Source organism: Chrysochloris asiatica, unplaced genomic scaffold (assembly GCF_000296735.1).
Source record: "Chrysochloris asiatica unplaced genomic scaffold, ChrAsi1.0 scaffold00084, whole genome shotgun sequence".
Lineage (NCBI taxonomy): Eukaryota > Metazoa > Chordata > Mammalia > Afrosoricida > Chrysochloridae > Chrysochloris > Chrysochloris asiatica.
Genome location: NW_006408602.1, coordinates 9,621,902 through 9,640,809, shown reverse-complemented (window position 1 = coordinate 9,640,809; position 18,908 = coordinate 9,621,902). Strand labels below are relative to the sequence as shown.

Here is an 18,908-nt window from a genome sequence, read left to right as displayed (position 1 = left end):
CTCATGTTTTCTGCTTTGATCTTTATTATTTCTTTTCATTTGGTGACTGTAGGTTCCCTCTGTTGGTCTGTTTCTAGTTGCTGGAGATGCTGTGTTAATGTGTTAATTTCTTTTTCTTCTTGGATGTGCGCATTTATTGCAATAAATTGTCCTCTCAGCACCACTTTCACTGTGTCCCAAAGATTTTGATATGTAGTGTTTTTGTTCTCTTTTGTTTCCGTGTGAATTTCTTAGGAACTGTGTGAATTCACATTTAATTTCTTCTATTATCCAGTCGCTCTTCAGCAAGGTGTTATTCAGTTTCCATGTATTAAATTTGTTTCCTTGGTGTTCTTATTTTTGATTTCTAGTTTTATAGCATTGTGTTCTGAAAAGATGCTTTGTAGTATTTTGATGTTTGTAAAGTTATGGAGGCTTGCTTTGTGACCTCACACATGGTCAATTCTGGAGAATGTTCTATGTGAACTGGAAAGGAATATATGTTGTGTTGTTGTTGGGTTCAATGCTCTATACACGTCTATAAGTTCAAGTTGGTTGATTGTGCCGTTTAGTTCCTCTGTAGCTTTGTCAAGTTTGTTGTTCTATCCCTTTTCAAAAGTGGCGTATTAAAATCTCCCCACTATAAGTGTAGATTTATGTATTTCTTTCTTCATTTCTTGTAGGGTTTACTTTATATATCTTGGTGCTCTTTCATTTGGAGCATAGATGTTAATTATGGTTGTGTCATCTTGCTCAATTGACTCTTTAATAATGAGATAGTGTCCTCCTTTGTCTCTTATGGTGGTTTTTGCCTTAAAGTTTATTTTATCAGAGATTAGTATTGCCACCCCTGCTTGTTTTTTATTGCTGTTAACTTGGTACATTTTTTTCCATCCTTTAACTTTTAGTCTGTTTTTGTCTTTGTGTGTAAGGTGTGTATCTTGCAGGCAGCATATTGAAGGATCTTGTTTTCTTATCCATTCAGCCACTCTCTTGACTGGTGCATTTAATCCATTAACATTCAGTGTAATTATTGGTAGGTATGGATTAACTGCTGTCATTATGTTAATTTTTGGTAGTGCTGTTTGTTCCTTTGTTCCGCATGCCTTCTTGTTCGGAGTTCATGTTTTTTTGTGCTATATCTTGCTGGTTTCTTCTTAGTTTTAATTCTTCCTTGTTCTGCTTGGATCTTCATTTTCTTGGTAAGTTTTGAAGTATTTTCTTTGGGGTACCCTATAATCCATTAAGTTTTCTCTGCATTTAAGACATTCTATTTTATCCTGCAATCTACTCAACCTCCTCACCACCTGGATCTCTGTTCCTATATTTTTCCCTTCTTTGTCATTGCTAATATTTTGATCTTTGGTTGGCCTCACAGGTCCTCTGAATTCATTCCTGTAATTTTGTTCTGTTCTGAACTCTGCTATCTGTTGTCTGAATTTCAGGTGGTGTTGCCATGCCTGTCAATCTCTGGTTGTTGTCTGTTCTTGCTGGTTTTCATCCTAAACAAATCCCTTTGGGATGATTTGAAGTGCTGGATTGCCTTTGACAAAATCTCTTAGCTTCTGTTTATCCTGGAATGTTTTGATTGCACTATCATATTTGATTGACAGTTTTGCTGGATAGACGATTCTTGGTTGGCAGTTTTTTTCTTTTAGGGCTTAATATATGTCTCCCTATTGCCTTCTGCCTCTTATCTACCTCCTAGTGTGGCACTGTGGGTTAATGCGCCCGACTGCAAAGCCTTTTGAACTGCAAAGTTGGTGGTTCAAGCTCACCAGCAGCTCTTTGGAAACCCTATACAGGGTCGCTATGGGAAGGAACCTACTCGACTACACTTAACCATAAACAACAACAACAACATTGCCTTCTTGCCTGCATGGTAAGTCAGAGCTTAATCTGATTTGCTTGCCTTTGTAGGTACCACTTCTCTTTTCCCTGGCTGTTTTTTGGATTCTCTCCTTGTCTTTGATTTTGGATAGCTTGATTATGATATGTTTCAGTGATTTATTTTTGGGGTCTGGCCTTCCTAGGGTTCGTTCAGCTTCTTGAATTTTTATCTTCTCATCCTTCAAGATATTAGGAAATTTTTCTTCCATAAGCTCTTCAACTATCTCTTCTGTGGATTTCTGTGATTCTTCCTGTTCTGGAATGCCAGTAATTCTTAAGCTATTGCTCTTCATGTTATCCAGCATGAGTATCAGACTCTATTCAGATTTTTTAATCCTTTTTTCTGCTTGCTCTTCTAGCTTATCAGTATTGAGAGCTTTGTCTTCCATCTTTTGGTTCTGGCTTCCATCTCTTCCATTCTGCTCATTTGCTCTTTCATTGTATTGTCCATTTCTGATATTTTATTATTAATCATCTGGACTTCTTTTTGCAGATTTTGGATTGTTTCCAATGCTGTATCTATCTTGTTTGATTGCTCCTGTAGCACTTTCCTGACTTCTTCCTTATTTTCCCCCATCCCTTTTCAGAGCATTTGAATTTGTTTCCATATCATTCTTCTGAATTCCTTCTCAGGCAGATCCAGAGCCTGTTCTTCTACTGGTACGTATGAGTCTGCTTCCAGCTCATTTGTCTGTTACTCTTTTCTGTTTCTGGACATGTGTTAAGGTCTTTCATTGTTTTCTTGGACATTTTCAGTAGTTATGTGGGTTTTTAATGGTTAAATGGATATATGTTAGTTTGTTGTTAAGCTTGCTGAGCATGTACTGGTGGCTATGATGTGGAGATAGGCTTCCGTTTTAACGTACAATGCCTAGTAGCTAGTATTGGCTCTTCTCCAGATGGTGGGGTATTATAGGGCATGCTTGTAGCTTGGCTATATGAGCACAGTTGCTGTCTCTTCTTGGGTAAGGTAGGGGGAGAAATTTCTAACCCTCCAGACGTGCAGCTCTGCGGTTTCTAGTGCTGGGTCACTGCCTCTGCTTGGCTGTCAGAGCTTTCTTTTATGATGTAGTTTGAAATTAAAATCTGATCTTCCGACAGATAATTCCAAACCTCTGTGATTCTCATCGAGCTATTAAAATAATGATTTTATAAAAGTTTTATAATGCTAGATTTTGCCCTGTTCACATACCACCCATGGACAAGCTGATGACAGATAGAAAAAAATGCTGCAGACACTTACTGCGTCCCAAGGTATTAACCATAGTGTGCTGAAGCAAGGGGAGGAGGTCGATATTCCATACTCAGCTAGTCTTTAGAGTGCTTGTTTCAGAAAATGAAAAAGGTTTCTTTACTGCAAGACCTCAGAGCTTTTAATATATTAATGTGACATGGGATCCAGTATTCAATGTTCTCCAAACACCCTGGACACTGGTATCTTATTTCTGGTTGTGAATGCACATTGTTTTCCAGTGGTCCAGCACTCATGCTAAATCTGGTGGAACTGTAATCAGGAGCCCTAACCTGTACTGTCCCCCCCACCTACCCCCACACACACACCCTCCCAAGTAACAGACAGGCAAATGTCCCAGAGAGGAATAACTGGAGGTGCTCTTGCTGTAGTTTTTTTGAGAACATCAAAGACGAATGGATTGCAGTTCATCGATTCCTACAGTGGGAGACACTGGATCATAATATTCCTACTGAACATTATCCTGTTTTCCCTGCTTCTGTGCCCTCCGGAGCTGCTTTAACTCTTGCCAACTTCCTAGCCTGGTTTCCCACCAACAATGGGAATTCCATATCCTTCTATTACATGCTAGTTTGCTTAAGTTAGGCAGAAGAGTTTTTTATATTGATTGCACCCAAAGGACTGCTAAGATAGACAAGCAAGCAGAAGAAAGGATTTTAAAAATCTGAAGAGAGTCTAAGATTCATGCTGGATAACATTTTTTTTCTTTCTCAACTTATTTCTCTTAACATCATTAGGTTGTAACAGGATAATGGCTAATTACTAATGACTGAAAGCCCCACACTTATTACACTGTCTGCCATGTTCTAAGAGTTTGATTCATTTTCTAGGGTTGCTTAACAAAATACCATAAACTGAGTAGCTTATAAGAAAGAAATATATTGTCTTACATTTCTGGAGGATAGAAGTCCAAATAAGCATGCAAACCAGACCATATTGTTGCTGTCAAATCATTTCAAACTCATGATGACTTTAGGTGTGCAGAGCAGAACTGCTTCCCATGGTATTCAAGACCTTTCAGAAGATCGCCAGGTTTGTCTTCTGAGCCACTTCTTTGTTTCTTGTTGTTTGTATCAAGTGCCTTTGAGTGGGTCCCGACTCATAGCAACTCTATATAGGGTTTCCAAGGAGCGGTTGGTAGGTTTCAACTGACAACCTTGTAGTTAGCAATCCTATGCTTATCATGAAACACCATACCAGGACTCCTCTGATTGTGTTCAAATGGCCAATCTTTTTTTTTCAGTAGTCCAGACCTGACCATGCCCCAAGGGGCTATCTTTTCTTGTTTCTCCCAGCTTTGGCAGCCCCACGCATTGGCTTGTAAAGAATCTTTCCATGTGTCTCTATCTCTTCTCGTTTGTCAGGACACTACTCAGGCTGGATTAAGACCATCCTATTTCAGTATGAACTAACTTATAATATCTTCAAAATTTTTAATTCCATATTTCAAATAACAGCTTTTAGGAAACATAGTGTTAAACTATTTTCTTATGAGAAACGATCATATATAATAGGTTGTCCTAAAGTCTAAATATTCAGACCATGAGAATGAAGTATTCAAAGCCACACCAGTCCCAGGAGGGGCAAACAACAATTGTCTTTCAAAAGTATCCGAAAGATTCTGCCTTAAGACATCCTTCTGGAATTTCCAGCCCTATGCCTGGCCTACTGATTTCAGAAACTAGACTGCCAGAGTTCTAGCCTGTTACCTGACCTATGAAAAATGTGTTCATGCCTAAACTATCACATGAGTCAATTCCTTAAAATAAATACCTACGACTTTCTTTCTATTATTGTCGTTGTTAAGTGCCATCGAGTCAGTTCCAACTCATAGTGACCCTATATAGGGTTTTCAAAGAGAGGCTGGTGAGCTTCAACTGCTGACCTTGTGGTTCAAAGTGACTTTGCAGTTCAGTGCGTTAACTCACAACATAAATCATATTCCACTCTTTCTATAGATATATCTTATTGATATTTTTTTTCAGGCAAAAATGCATGTCTTGCACTTGCTTCAAAATTCTTGGGGTCTCAAAATGGAGAACAATTGCTAAACCATTGATCTGAAACTAATGAGAATGTTAAAGACCCTTCAAAATAGATCAAAATAGTCCACACATGTGCAAGAACACAAACCTGCAAAAGATAAGATTTCACTTTCTGTGATATTCCATTTTTGCCAGAGTTAAACAATGTATGAGAGTTTACATTCTAAAGCACTTTGTTTGTGGAAGGCTCAGGTCTACAGCAAGGAGTTGTGGGTTAGGTGTTGGGCTGATAACTACAAGATAGTTATCAAACCCACCAGCTGCTACGTGAGAAAAAGATGAAACTGTCTTCTTCCATACAGATTTATAGACTAGGGAATTCTATATTGGATTACTATGAGACAGAATGGCAGTTATCGTTGTTGTTAGATTTCATCAAATCAGTTTCAACTCATAGCGAACTTACGCATGAAAACACTGCCCAGTCCTGTGCCAACCTCACGATTATTGTTACCCTTCAGCCCAGTGCTGCTGCTACTGTGCCAATGCATCTCGTTAGTGATCTTCCTGTTTTTCACTGACCCTCCACTTTAAAAGCATAATGCCCTTCTCTAGGGACGGATCCCTCCTGATAATATGCCTCAAGCATGAGAGACAAAGTTTTGCCATCCTGGCTTCTAAAGGAGCATTCTAGCTGTACTTTTTCCAACACAGATTTGTTTGTTCTTCTGGTAGTCTGTGTATTTTCAATATTCTTTTTTTTTTTTTTTCTTTCATGATTAAGGACCACTTTAATTATATCAATCATTTCTAAAGAAGATAGTGGGGTTACAGAAGGTTCCATTCATGCTCCCAGTGAGAATTAAAAGTCCTGAAATTTAAAGTGGATTACTCTTTGGCTACATAAAGGAAATATATTAAAGCATATTACAAAGTGCGAACAAGGAGACATCCAGCAGAGCAAATACAAGCCGATTGTCCAAACAGGAGGGCAGAGAAACATCTCCTGGAGGTCAGTCCAAGGAAATAAGACTGCCTCCATCAAGTAAAGGTCAACATGGGTTTTGATTGACTCTTCTTATTGACAGTCAAAGGAAGGCTTCAAGGAAACAGGTTCATTGCCGCAGTTGGATCATTGACCAAAGGGAATCTTTGGCTTACTTTTTGCATGTTGGCTAAGCAAGAAGTCAGCTGATTCAGCCAGTAATTCTGACTCCGGGCCGATATCTCCACACCCCAGCCTTGAGGCACTCTGGTAGGATGGCCTGCAATTGCTCCTGCACCAGCATTTCTACAATCTGCTCCTTTGGGTGGATGTCGGGTCTCAGCCACTGCTCAGCAAGCTGCTGGAGATGCCGAAGGACATCTCTGGGTCCAGCTGCATACTCATAGCAGAACTGCAGGGACCTTTGCAGGTCGGCTGCAGGGCTGGGGGAATTCCTTCATGGGAATTCCCCAATAGAGTCTTCTTCAATGAGACTCTTTGGTGGGAGTCCTGCAGGATCCAATGAAACCTGGACCAGGGAAGTTGGTATTACAATGACTTTGGGCTCAACAGTCACTGTCTCATCTAGTAGTGACTTTATTTGACAACTGTGAACTTCATTCCTGTTTCCTTGTGTCTCAGAGTATTTGTCAGTCTCCATTCTGGAACTATGGAAGAGAATGTCTTAAATTCTCAGACACCTGACTCCAGAAAAAGGACATTAAATATTCTTCTCCAATACCATTAACTCACATGCATCAAGTCTGTCTTCTGTGGTCTTCCTTACTCATTGTCCAACTTTTACATACATATAAGACTATTGAAAATACCATGGCTTGGGTCAGGCACAACTTAATCCTCTAACTGATATCTTTGCTCCTGAACATTATGCAGCAGATTTACCAAATGCAATATAACATTTAATTTATTGACTGTTGCTTCCATGAGTGTTGATGGTGGATCCAAGCAAAATGAAGTCTTTGACAACTTCAATATTTTCCCCATTTATCATAATGTTATTTACTGATCTCATTGTGAGGATTTTATTTTCTTTAAACTGAAGGCTGTGGTCTTTGATCTTCATCAGTAAGTATTTCAAATCCTCTTCATGTACCATGTTTGTGACCTTAATAGAGAATTGACATAAAGAAGGAAGAGCATGAGTGGAGTGTGAGATCCTACATCAGCAGAGATGGCAGCATAGGCGATTACATGGAGAGATAGAGCAGCTACTGGCTCTTGGCCAATGGACTGAGTAAGGCTATGTGTTTGTGGGCAAGACACTGACTTACTGAATGTGACCTTTTTAGACACTCAATATGTATTTTTGTTTTGTACGTATGCATCAAATATTTTTGCTTTGTTCATTTGTGAAATATAAAATATAAAAGGGAAACCATGGGGAGGAAGTAGGATAACTGTTATTGCAGGAAGGGGATTGTAATCACTGAGATGAAACAAAGCGAATAATGTGTTGAATATGAAGCTGATGATCTTGTCTGTTAACCTTCATTCAATTCACAATAGAAAGTTTAAAAAAAAATTTTAATGAAAAAAAAAAAAGATATATACGAGAGAGAGAGAGAGAGAGAGAGAGAGAGAGAGAGAGAGAGAATCCTGATGTGGTGCTGTGGGCTAATTCATCAGACTGCAAAGTCATTTGAACTGCAAGGTCGGTGGTTCAACCTCACCAGCTGCTCCTTGGAAACACTATACAGGGTTGCTATGGGTTAGAATTGACTTGACTCGACAGCACTTAACAACAACTATATATATATATATATAGTTAATTGGCAGTGAACTTTGGGTTTTGTTGGGTTGTTTTTTTTTTTCAGTTTTAAGGTCTCTAGCAGAAACTCTAACTCCATTTTTGAGTCTTGACATAAATTGATTCCATTTGAGTCCCTCAACTGTGTGGTTATGCTCTGAAAAATCCTGGGCAAGCTCTGGAAATGGCAGTTTGCCCTCAGGAAGAGTATAACTGATAGAACATTAGCTACCATGCAGAAAGTGCCTGGGCTTATTCTTCTTCCACAAAGAATTTACCTGGGCATGTCCTTAATGATTTACTCACAACAATCAATCCTATAACCTTTTTCAACCTGCAGTTAAGCACTGTCCCAATCATGGTCCTTCTTCTTTCTGTACTCCCCAGTCATGATCTTTGTTCTCTATCATGTGTAATGAACACCATGACTGTAACTCAGTAGATTCCATCAGCCTCTGTGATTGGCACATGTTGACGGTTTATGTCATCTGGATTGTTTACAGCTTAAAAGAGTTTCTGTAGAATACTATCAAATATATGAGTTTTCCCCTTAGCACAAGATACAGCTTACTCCAATTTAAAGCTACATCCTACTGTTACCTGTTAATTCTACATCTGACCAAGGTTCTCGGTTCAAAGGTGGAATGTTTGCCAATTAAAATTACTCACTTGGCTCATGCATGAGTTTCTCACCATATTTTATATAAAAATAATGTTAATGCTCAGATCCACAAAATGCACAAAACTGTGACAGGCCATAAAATAGAGCCATGTTTTGGAGTCACTATTTGAGATTTTAATAGTGAACTAGCTGGAACCAAAGACCCTTTCATTCCTCAGGCTCAGGTCCTAAGTCATCGCTGGGAGGCTGGTCCCTTGTAATTTAAGTTATGGGGAAGCTGTTATCATAAGACCTGTAGGTCTTACATAGTGGCTGCTAGCCCTATGTAAGACCTACAGGGTAACTATAAGAATGAGTCAAAAAATTATCTGCACTCTGGCTGTAGAATTTATTTAAATCAACTTTTAGAGAAGAAATACATTGTTTATCTACATAATCTTCTTGCTTTTCAATACACTTTACTCATTTGTCAACAAACCTTCGTATTCCCTTATTTAGGTGTTTTAGGCTGAGCTGCAAGCCACAAATGCACCACTGTGTTCACTTCTTCATCAGAGGTGATTTTTTTGTCCTCAAATAGCTGCTTCCAGGGGACGAAAAAGTAAAAGTCCTATGTAACAAGATCAGAACTACAGAGAGGATGCTTTAACACTTCAAAATAAAGTTTTGGAGAATATCAACAGTGTGGACAGAGGTGTGTGGATGTGCATTGTCATGCAAAATCACCAGGCCCTTGGATAGCAGTCCTTTGCATTTAATCTGATGTTTAGGTTACAGGTCTTCAGTGAGCATCTCACTGTAATAAGCACTGTTGATTGTTGAACCTATTTCCAGATACTGTTTAATACTGGCCCTTGAGAATCACAGAAAACTGTAAGTATCAATTTACCAGCTGATGGTTGACTTTTGAACCTTTTCTTGGTGGTGATAGAGGATGTTTCCGTTCCATACACTGCCATTTACTCTCAGGCTCATAATGATGAATCCATGTCTTGTTGACAGAACAGGGATCTAAGAAAGGAGGAGCAGATCCAACAACCCCCACTTCCCTCACCTCCCCCACCCACCATTACTGCCAACAACTACAGGTAGACGACAATAACTAATTAAGGAGACAAAAAGAAGAAAAGCCTATTAGGTACTAAGACCTGAAATGGACATTTTAAAGAACAAATACCCCCTAGACAGCCATGGTGCTGTGGGTTAATGCATCAGACTGTAAAGCTATTTGAACTGCAGGGTTGGCAGTTCAAGCTCACCAGCTGCTCCTCGAAAAGCCTATACAGGGTCGCTATGGGTTGGAACTGACTTTACAGCACTTAGCAATAACAACAAGACAGCCATGTTCCACGTCTGTCTCACTAGCTTTCAGAGATAGACCTGCTTGCTTATTGAGTGTACTTTAGCCTTCTATTAAAACTGCTTTCTCATACTCCTTTGTCTTGTTCATGTCTTGAAACCTGACACCTCACCAGAATCTGCAACTCCTTGTTAGAAGTCCAAAATTCCCTTGGCACATTTGGTAACACTGTCACCAGTACAATTTTTTTTTTTCTTAAAAAGAACTGGGTACAATTTGATGAACTTGACCTACACCTATGGATACAGTAGCTCAAAAGAGGAACAAATCTTTACAACAAGGATCATTCCCACCCCCCCAGAGTAGACAGGGATGGGCAACTTGGACATTGGATACCCAAAATGGGGGGTGTGGGGGGGTGGAGGGGCTCCAAAGGCATGAAGTGACTGGCTTACAAGCTTTCAAGAGGGAACCTAGATCCAGAGGGCATGAATGAAGGTACAATCTCCACTGAGTAGTATCCAATCTGTCTAGGCGGGGTTGATGAAATGAAATGCAGATAGGTCTCTTGTGATACAATGGTGAATATTGTTATCAGGACTGATTGTGTGGGCTGGAAATGTAAAGGTAGACAGACGTTTTGTAGAAAGGAGGGGAGTGACTCACTTTGAAGTCTAGTTGCAGAGGTCCCTGGGACCATCAAGGGAAAAGAGAGGAGAGCAGGACTCTACCCAGAGAAGCAGTGATGCCTGAGATGGAGGCAGAGACGATGACCTGGAGAAATGGAGCAGTTGGGGACTTTAGATCCAGAAAGAGAGGGGGCGTGGAGGAGGTGTGTACCCTTTGGTTGGCTGATGATGCATGGAGGGAATTGTAACCATAACAACAAAACAATATACAATAGGATGAATGTAAAACTAATGTTCTCCCATGTAAATTATCACATAATTCACAATAAAACATTAAAAAAAAAAAAAGCCCCAAAACCTGGTTACCTTCCTTGAAGTTTGCAGATGTCCAAATGCTTCTGTTTATGCCCTTCCTTGAGTAGTTTCAGTGCCCAACTCACACAAACTTTTCAAAACCCAAGTCTGTCTTGATGATATCATAGACAGAGTCATGGTTGATTTGCTACATAATCCACTATCATTGGGCTGTTCAACAGAATCATTTCACGTGCATGCCCAATGTCATCACCTGTGGATATGGGAGGACGTTGTAATGTAACCAGAGTGCAGGTAATATTTGACTCACCTGCATACAACTTTAAAAGTCAAAGGAGGCAAGGTGAGAGAAGCAAGGCGCCAGTGCTCTCCATAACTAGAATCACATTGAGGATTCCAGCAGGGTGCTGCACACCAGCATTGGGAAAGGAGTCGACGCGAGCATGTTGGTTTCAGGGTTTCTGCCTTCACGTTGGGACACAAGCTATGGCTGTGGGTTGTGCACGTGAGCCAGAAGCTTCCGAAAGCAGGTCCAGGAAGGCGAGAATTGGGGTGGTGCGCAAGACTGGAGCTTCAGGGGAGGGAGCGTGTACAGCTCAATCCCACACGTGGGTGGGAGTTGGAAATGGCGGGTGGGCGTGTGGCCTCGCCGGTTGGAGTGGAGGGGAGAGAACGCTTATACCGGCTCGCTGGCGGTATAGTGCGCGGGCGTGAGTGCTGGCTCGCCGGCGGGTGCAGTTTGTGTGCGGGCGTGCGCGCCCGCGAGCCAGCGGTGAGGTCGGAGGGGGGAGTGCCTGCTGGTTCGCCGGCGGGGGTAGACAAGGCGTGCTTGCAGGCTCGCCTGCGGATTTGGAGGTAGGGGTTCGCACACAGGGTCGCCAGAGGCGTGAGGGGGCGGAGCTGTGTCGCAGTCTGAGCCCGCCCTGGGGGCTGCCAAGGTGCGTCTCCAGGCTGACGCGGTCGCCTGGGGCAGAGCGAGTAGGACGCGCCGCCTGCAGTGCTGACTGGTGCTCTTTATTTACTAGGAAACACTGTTTCCCCGCGGGAGAGTCCGGGAACGCGCAGGCACACACACATACACACGCGCGCACACACACACACACACACATATACACACACACACACACACACATGCGCGCTCGCGCTAGCGCGCTCGTTCTTCACAACTGCCTCGCCAAACTGGCAGAGCGAAGCTACTGCGGTTTCTCTTAACCTCAGCATCGTGGGGCGAAGCAGAGCCATTGTGCATCAGGGAGAGCCCGGTGCCTGCGCTGCAGCCTCGGGTACTTAACCCAGCAGACCGCTCGCCCCATCGGGTAAGCTAGTCTCTCTCCTTGTGACCTGTTCGGGGTTGGTGCCTGCAGACGGAGGGAGAGGGTGGGAGACTGCTGATGCGCCAGTGGGGACGGGATCTGGAGGGCACGCAGCCCAAGCAGTCTCTACCAGCGTCATCTAGTGGGAGCATTTACTACTCTGGTTACTTATTCTACCAACCCTAGAGTTGCTCTCTCTCTTCTTCCCATCCCCCCCAGCCCAAATGTTCTGTGCTCCTTGGTTGCCTAGGAGACTTGCTTAAACAGCCTTGGGGCATCTATTGAAAGACCTGGTTTCTTAAATTATGTTATTGGTTTTGATTTTTAAAATAAAATATATACTGAGGACTTCGTGGTAATTTGGCATTCCTTAATCTGTATTCGGATGACGGTTTCATTCAACTTCAAGAAAAGAGGTAATTGTACTATATGCTATGCTGATAAAAGGATTCGTCAAATGAATTTTTCAATGGATCGTATCTTGAATCATAATAACACCCATTTTGGTGATCTTCAAAAAAAAAAAGCTGATTTCAATTTTGCTACCTTTTCCCTCTCTATTTCCACATTTTATTTTGCAGTTCACTCAGGCAGGATTATTTTAACATTAAAAGCTGAAGATGGTTTAATTGTGGTTCCCCACACAAGAATGATCTGTTGTAAATTGATCAGAACAGGTATACGTATTTGTGAATCTATAATGAAATAAAACAGCCTTCTTGACATACATATCTTTAATGTATACTGCATCATTCATGATCTAAATGCATTTGTCTGCAACTCTGACCATATCTGAGAAGATTGTGTCAAATCTCTGATTTTTTGATAAATATATCTATATCTAAAAATAAATCTCTAAGAAAAAATATGTCACGGTACTATATCTAAATAGATAACAGATGTAATATTCCTGCCATGCTTAATACTATAGATTTTGAGCTTTTAGAGCTCATATAAAAGTCTACTGAAGAAGGAAGCACAGAAGCTTAGTAGACCGTGTTTTTTTTTATGATGAACTGGACCTTTTTATTGGGACATTGAGTGATGGCCAAGAGAAGGTCAGGGTTCCTTTTTCACGGGAGTCCCACATAGCTGGGTTGTCATTTTTGCCTGGAGGCCCCAAGTGAACTTAAATTACAACACTTGAAGGGATCAGCAATCCAGTCACAATACTTGTACTATTTTCACATCTTCTTCAAATTCAGAAATGACCTAGTGAAGATCCAGTGGTGTTTAAAAGTATCTACTTCATTTAATTTTCTTCCGATGTTTGTTCATTTTTTTCTACCTCTTAATGAAGAAGGTAAGAGAATATATCAAATTCTTTTGATTTAGATTTGGAACAGTTTCTTGCAGAGTTTAGTCATATAAGCACAAGGAAGCCAATTAATGACTGAGGTAAGTAGCTAGGATTTATGCAAGGCAGTGAATTGAAAAATGAATTAACAGTGGTAAGCATGTTACTTTACAGTTTACAAAACACTTTTTTTATTCTTCATTTTAAAATCCTCATAACATTGTGAGGTCAAGGAATCATCTTCCGTTTAAAGGGGAGAGACCTAAACTAAGACTCAGAAGTTAAAGAATTTATCTAAGGTCATGGAGCTAATGAATGGGTAAGCTCCTTTTGGAACCAAGTTCTTTGACGTAAAAAAAAAAAAAAAGTATGTTTGCACTTCAGATGTCTGAAAGATAAGATGTATGAGGCATTCTAGAACTTGAAAATTTGTGTAAATCGGGTAACTTCTACTTAATTGTTGTTGTTATTGTTAAGTGCCGTTGAGTTGGTTCTGACCTATAGCGACACTGAACAGGGTTTCTGAGGCTGTAAATCTTTACGGGAGCAGAAAGCCTCATCTTTCTCCCTCGGAGCAGCTGGTAGTTTCGAACTGCTGACCTTAAGGTTCACAGCCCGATTCATAACCACTACGCTACCAGAGTTCAATTGTAGTCGATTGTTATTGCCCAGTGCTCCAAAAACATTCTAGTTTTTCAAGAAACATATGCAGATTTTTTACACAACATGTCCTTAACATTAAAAACATTAAAAATGTACCTATGGGCCACATGTGACCTGTAGCCTTTTTTTTTTTTTTTTTGCAGTACATGTCTACTGAGGTCTCCACCAATGGAGACCAGGTCACATGTGGTCCACAGGTAAGGAGTCCTGGTGTGGCTCTGTAGGATCAACCCTGGACTGCTAACCTCAGGGTTGGCCATTCAAACCCACCAGTGGATCCTAGGAAACGCTATACAGGCTAAGAGTTAGACCCAATTCGATGGCACTTAACAAAAACAATTTTCAAATAAACGGAGTCCTGCTGGTTCGGTAAGATAAGCACTAGACTGTTAGCCACAGGTCAGCAGTTCAAATCCACTAGCTAGTCCCAGGGAGAAAGGTAAGTCTACTGCTATGAAAGATTTACAGCCTCAAAAACCCTATACAGTGTTGCTATGAGTCGGCTAGATGGCAGTGGGATTCTCTAATAAAATACTCCTGTGATCAAGTGTACATTATTATAAGAATAGTTAATTTTCTGGTTTTATTACTTAAATCTCTAAAAGATTGCTCACATTCTTTCTTCAATAAAGCAGCCTATATTTGCTTTTAAGTTTGCTACTTATTCTGCTTACACATCCCAGAAGATAAAACAGCATGAAGTGCTTCAAAATGGGAATTTTGCAATCTATTGAAACAAAACCATTTAATAAAACTTCTTACATCCCTAGCTTAATATTTTTTCTTGGCCAGAAATGAGCATAGAAAACCTTCCTATCTGCTGTTGTAGGAAGAGGTAGAAAAAAGAGTTGGTCAGAAAAAGGAGTATGCTGAACCTTTCAGTGATAAATTCCTATCACAATTTTAGGCTATTAGTGGTGTGGTACTGTAGTATCAGCACTGGACTGCAAACCACAACGTCAACAATTCAAACTTGTTAGCTGCTCCTTTGAAACCCTAAATAGGGCCGCTATGAGTCAGAACTGACTCCAAGACAGCTAACAACAACAACACAGAATAGTACAAGATTCCAAAGAAACAAATATATTAATGGAATACATGAGTGACAGGGGTTTCTGTGGCAAATCATTTATAAATCAGCTATGGCTGTGCTTGTGAAATAATCCATGACAGACTTAGGTTTTGAAAAATTTGTGCGAGATGGGTACTGAAATAACTCACTGTATAAGCAAAAGCATTTGGACATCTGCAAACAAAATTTTGATTGAAGAAAGGTAAACATTTCTTTAAAAAAAAAACGCTACTGGTGACAAGACTTGGATTCATCACTTATAAACCTGAGAGTAAATGGCAGAGTATGGAATGGAAACATCCTCAGTCGTCGAATCAAGAAAAAGTTTAAAGGTCAACTATCAGCTGGAAGATTGATGCTTACAGTTTTCTGGGATTCTCAAGGGTCAGTATTAGAACACTATCAAGAGAAAGTGCTTGAAATAATCAACAGTGCTTGTTAAGGTGAGATGCTCACTGAAGAGCTGCAGCCTAAACTTCAGATTAAATGCAGAGGACTACTATCCAAGGGCCTGGTGATTTTGCATGACAATGCATATCCATATATTTCTACCCACACTGTGGACACCAAAAACTTCATTTTGAGGTGTTAAAGCATCTTCCTGATCTTGCTGCATCGGACTTGTACCTGTGTGATCCCCTGTAAGCAGCCCTTTGAGGACAAAAATTCACCTCTGATTAAGAAGTGAAGACAGCAGTGCATTTGTGGCTCACAGCTCAGCCTAAAACATTTTAAAGCAAGGGAATGCGACAGTTTGTCAGATGAACAAAGTATTGAAAAGCGAGGAGATTGTCAAAAAATGATGTTTTTTTCTTTTCTAAGAGTTAATTAAAATAAATTCTACAGCCAGACTGTGGATAATTTTTGACTCACCCGTGTACAAGATTCTGTAGAAGAACAGACAAAGGAAAAAATTAAAAAAAAAAACAACTTTTTTTGTCTTCAATTGTGAAGGTTAGTTCCTTTGTTGGAGAGAGATTATCGAAAGATGAGAGGTGATGCCAGGCAATGAGTAGGAAAGGTGGGTTAAGAATAATGCTAGTGATAAGTGATATTGGTAAACTAATCCCGTAATTGAACACTTGCTGTGGAAAGATAAGATCTCCAAGATGAAATACATCAAGAAAATGGAACTGAGAGTGAGTGGGGTGGGAGTAGGAGACAAATAGTTGGAAGATACTAGTATCTACAAAGAAGAGTTGTTGACCTAGAGGAGAATTTGGAGAATATAGTACTGATTCTTCTAAAAGAATAAAGGGGTGAACCAAGTATTATGTTCTCTACACAGAATCTGGTACACAGTAAATACTCATGAACCATTATGTGTGTATTTTTAACAATCAGTGTCTGAGACATAATTTCCTCTCAGACATCCTGTTAAAAATATCCTCTTCCTAAAAAAGCATGTACATAAATCTTTTACATGAGTTCAGTTAGAGTGGACAAATATAAATTTCAAAAATGGAAAAAGGGATTCTGGCATACTGGATATTAAAAGAAGAACAAAGCAACACAAACACTTTCTCCTTCTAATAGAGTCATAGACTTGGAGGGCAGGGATGTGCTTGGAGACAGAGAGTTTAGTTTTAGATGCACTTTTGGCAAAGTCTCATTTATGTGGTGTAAAGTAAGAAGAGCTGTATTTTAGCTATTTGAGACTCTCAAACTCAAAGGGAAGGCTTTGGAGACAGATTAATGCACTCTGCTGTTGATTGTGCTTGGGTCACTATTTTTATTTGTTATTTGAATAGAGCTATGAAAGGAATATGACAAGCCAGTGAAATTAGACTTGGGTTTTTATTATAGATCAGCAATGACTGGGCAAGAGAGCTACTTGTTGGTACGATAGGCAAAAGCTAACAGAATAAATAGAAAACATGTCACGGCTAGTGTCTAGCACTTGGAGATTTGTTTGTTGTTGTTGTTAAGTGCCGTCGAGTGGTTCCAACCCATAGCGACCCTGTACAGGGTTTCCGAGGCTGTAAATCTTTATGGGAGTAGAAAACCTCATCTTTCTCCCGTGGAGCAGCTGGTAGTTTCGAACTGCTGACCTTGCGGTTCATAGCCCGATTCGTAACTGCTACACTGCCGGAGGAATTTTAATTCCCCGCAAATACAATACAAGCCAACGTGATGATATGCTCTTCACAGACGTAGTTGGGAAGTAATGAAAAAATATATTAATAAGTAACGTAATGGAGTTCTGGTGTAGAGCTGTGGGTTAATGCGCCAGACTGCAAAGCCCCTTGAACTGCAAGGTCGGCAGTTCAAGCTCACCAACTGCTCCTTGGAAAACCCTATACAGGGTTGCTATGGGTTGGAACCAACTCAACAGCACTTAACAATAACAACAATGTAATAAGCCTACCTTTCTAATGAAGCAGGGCTTTTTAGTGACAGTGAAGATGGCTGTATCTCTGTGTTAGCCCTTCCTTACTCCCTCTTCATTCTTTATGTTTAACTGGTTCTCATTATTTTGGAATTTCTTCCAATTTGGAGACCAGTACTTGAGAATGTGTCTTAGAACACCTGCTTTCCCTCTTGCTGGACACTAATGGGATTTATTTTGTTCAGCCTGGTTTTATTGTTACTATTAGGTGTTTCCAATCCAAGACCCTTCTTGCTGAAATCTTTACACAAGTGGTGCAGAGCAGCAAGCAGTATGCAACTTTCTTCATGTTTCTTTTATTCATGCTCTATTTTCATATCCATATTGCAATGCATTAACGCATTTAACTTGATTTAAGCATACAGCATTATACTTTTTGCTAAGATTTTTTTTTAAAGAACCCTATATGAGAGAATAACAGTTTTGCAAATTTGACTTGGAGTCAGTTTAGTTAGGCATATGGCAAAGAGTATTGAAAGCTTTGTATTTGTCTAAAATAGTTTTTTCCCTTGCATGGCTGAAATTACCAACCCGAAAAGACTATTTTTACATGAAGAAGGAAAGTCTTTGGCTGTTTTCATGGACTACTGACATCTCCAACATGTTTATTTGAAGTATAATATATTCTCCTTTTTATGCCAGATGATCCTGTTCCAATTGCTTACAAGTAGAGCGTATTTTATGATGGTACAACCGATTTGGCATACAGGATATTGATTGAATAAGTAGCTCCCTTCTGGCTGATTACTTCAGTGGGAACACGTTCAATGCTAATGGGACAGAGGTGCTAAGAACAGTGGAGGAGGCATTTTATGCTTTTTTTTTATTTTTAAGACTCAAGTCTGGTACCTCATTTTAAAACATTACTTTGAAACTTTATTGCTTATCATTTTATTTCTAAAAATTGCATATGCAAGGCAACATGGCACAGCCAGAAGAATGTGAGTCTTAAAGTCGGGATTCATATAGTAACTCTGAAACTTATTGGCTATATGATACTTAGTCCAATTACATAACTCTTCTAGGTCTCATTGTTTTAATCTGTGAAGGGAGGAATCTTTTACCTAATTTACAGGGCTATTCTAAGATTAAAGGGACTCTGGTAGCACAGTGGGTTACACATCGGGTGGTTAACCACAAGGTCAGCAGTTCTAATCTACCAGTGACTCCATAGGAGAAAGATGAGAGCTTTCTGTAAAGATTCTCTGCCTCAAAAACCCCATACAGGGTCACTATGAGTTGGAGCTGACTCACCAGCATACAACCACAACCACTACCAGTCTAACATGGACATAATGCAGAGGAAACATCTAGCACAATGTCTGATGTGTAATAAAATCTCCAAAACCAAACTGACCATACCCACGCACTGCCATAGAGGGAACTGTGGCTCACAGGGATCTGAGATAGGGTTTCCAAGGCTGTACATCTTTACGGGAACAGACCACC

The 18,908-nt window shown here is 40.2% G+C and overlaps 1 protein-coding gene across 3 annotated transcripts in view; it reads left to right on the top strand.

Moving 5' to 3' along the window:
• The first annotated feature begins 11,635 nt into the window (after positions 1 to 11,635).
• Positions 11,636 to 18,908, top strand: part of KLHL32 (kelch-like family member 32) — a 358,168-nt gene continuing 350,895 nt past the window's right edge. For all 3 annotated transcript variants that reach the window (XM_006865850.1, XM_006865849.1, XM_006865848.1), the window contains exon 1: positions 11,636 to 12,041. The gene's annotated coding sequence lies outside the window, so the exon portion shown is untranslated. The remainder of the gene's footprint in view (positions 12,042 to 18,908) is intronic.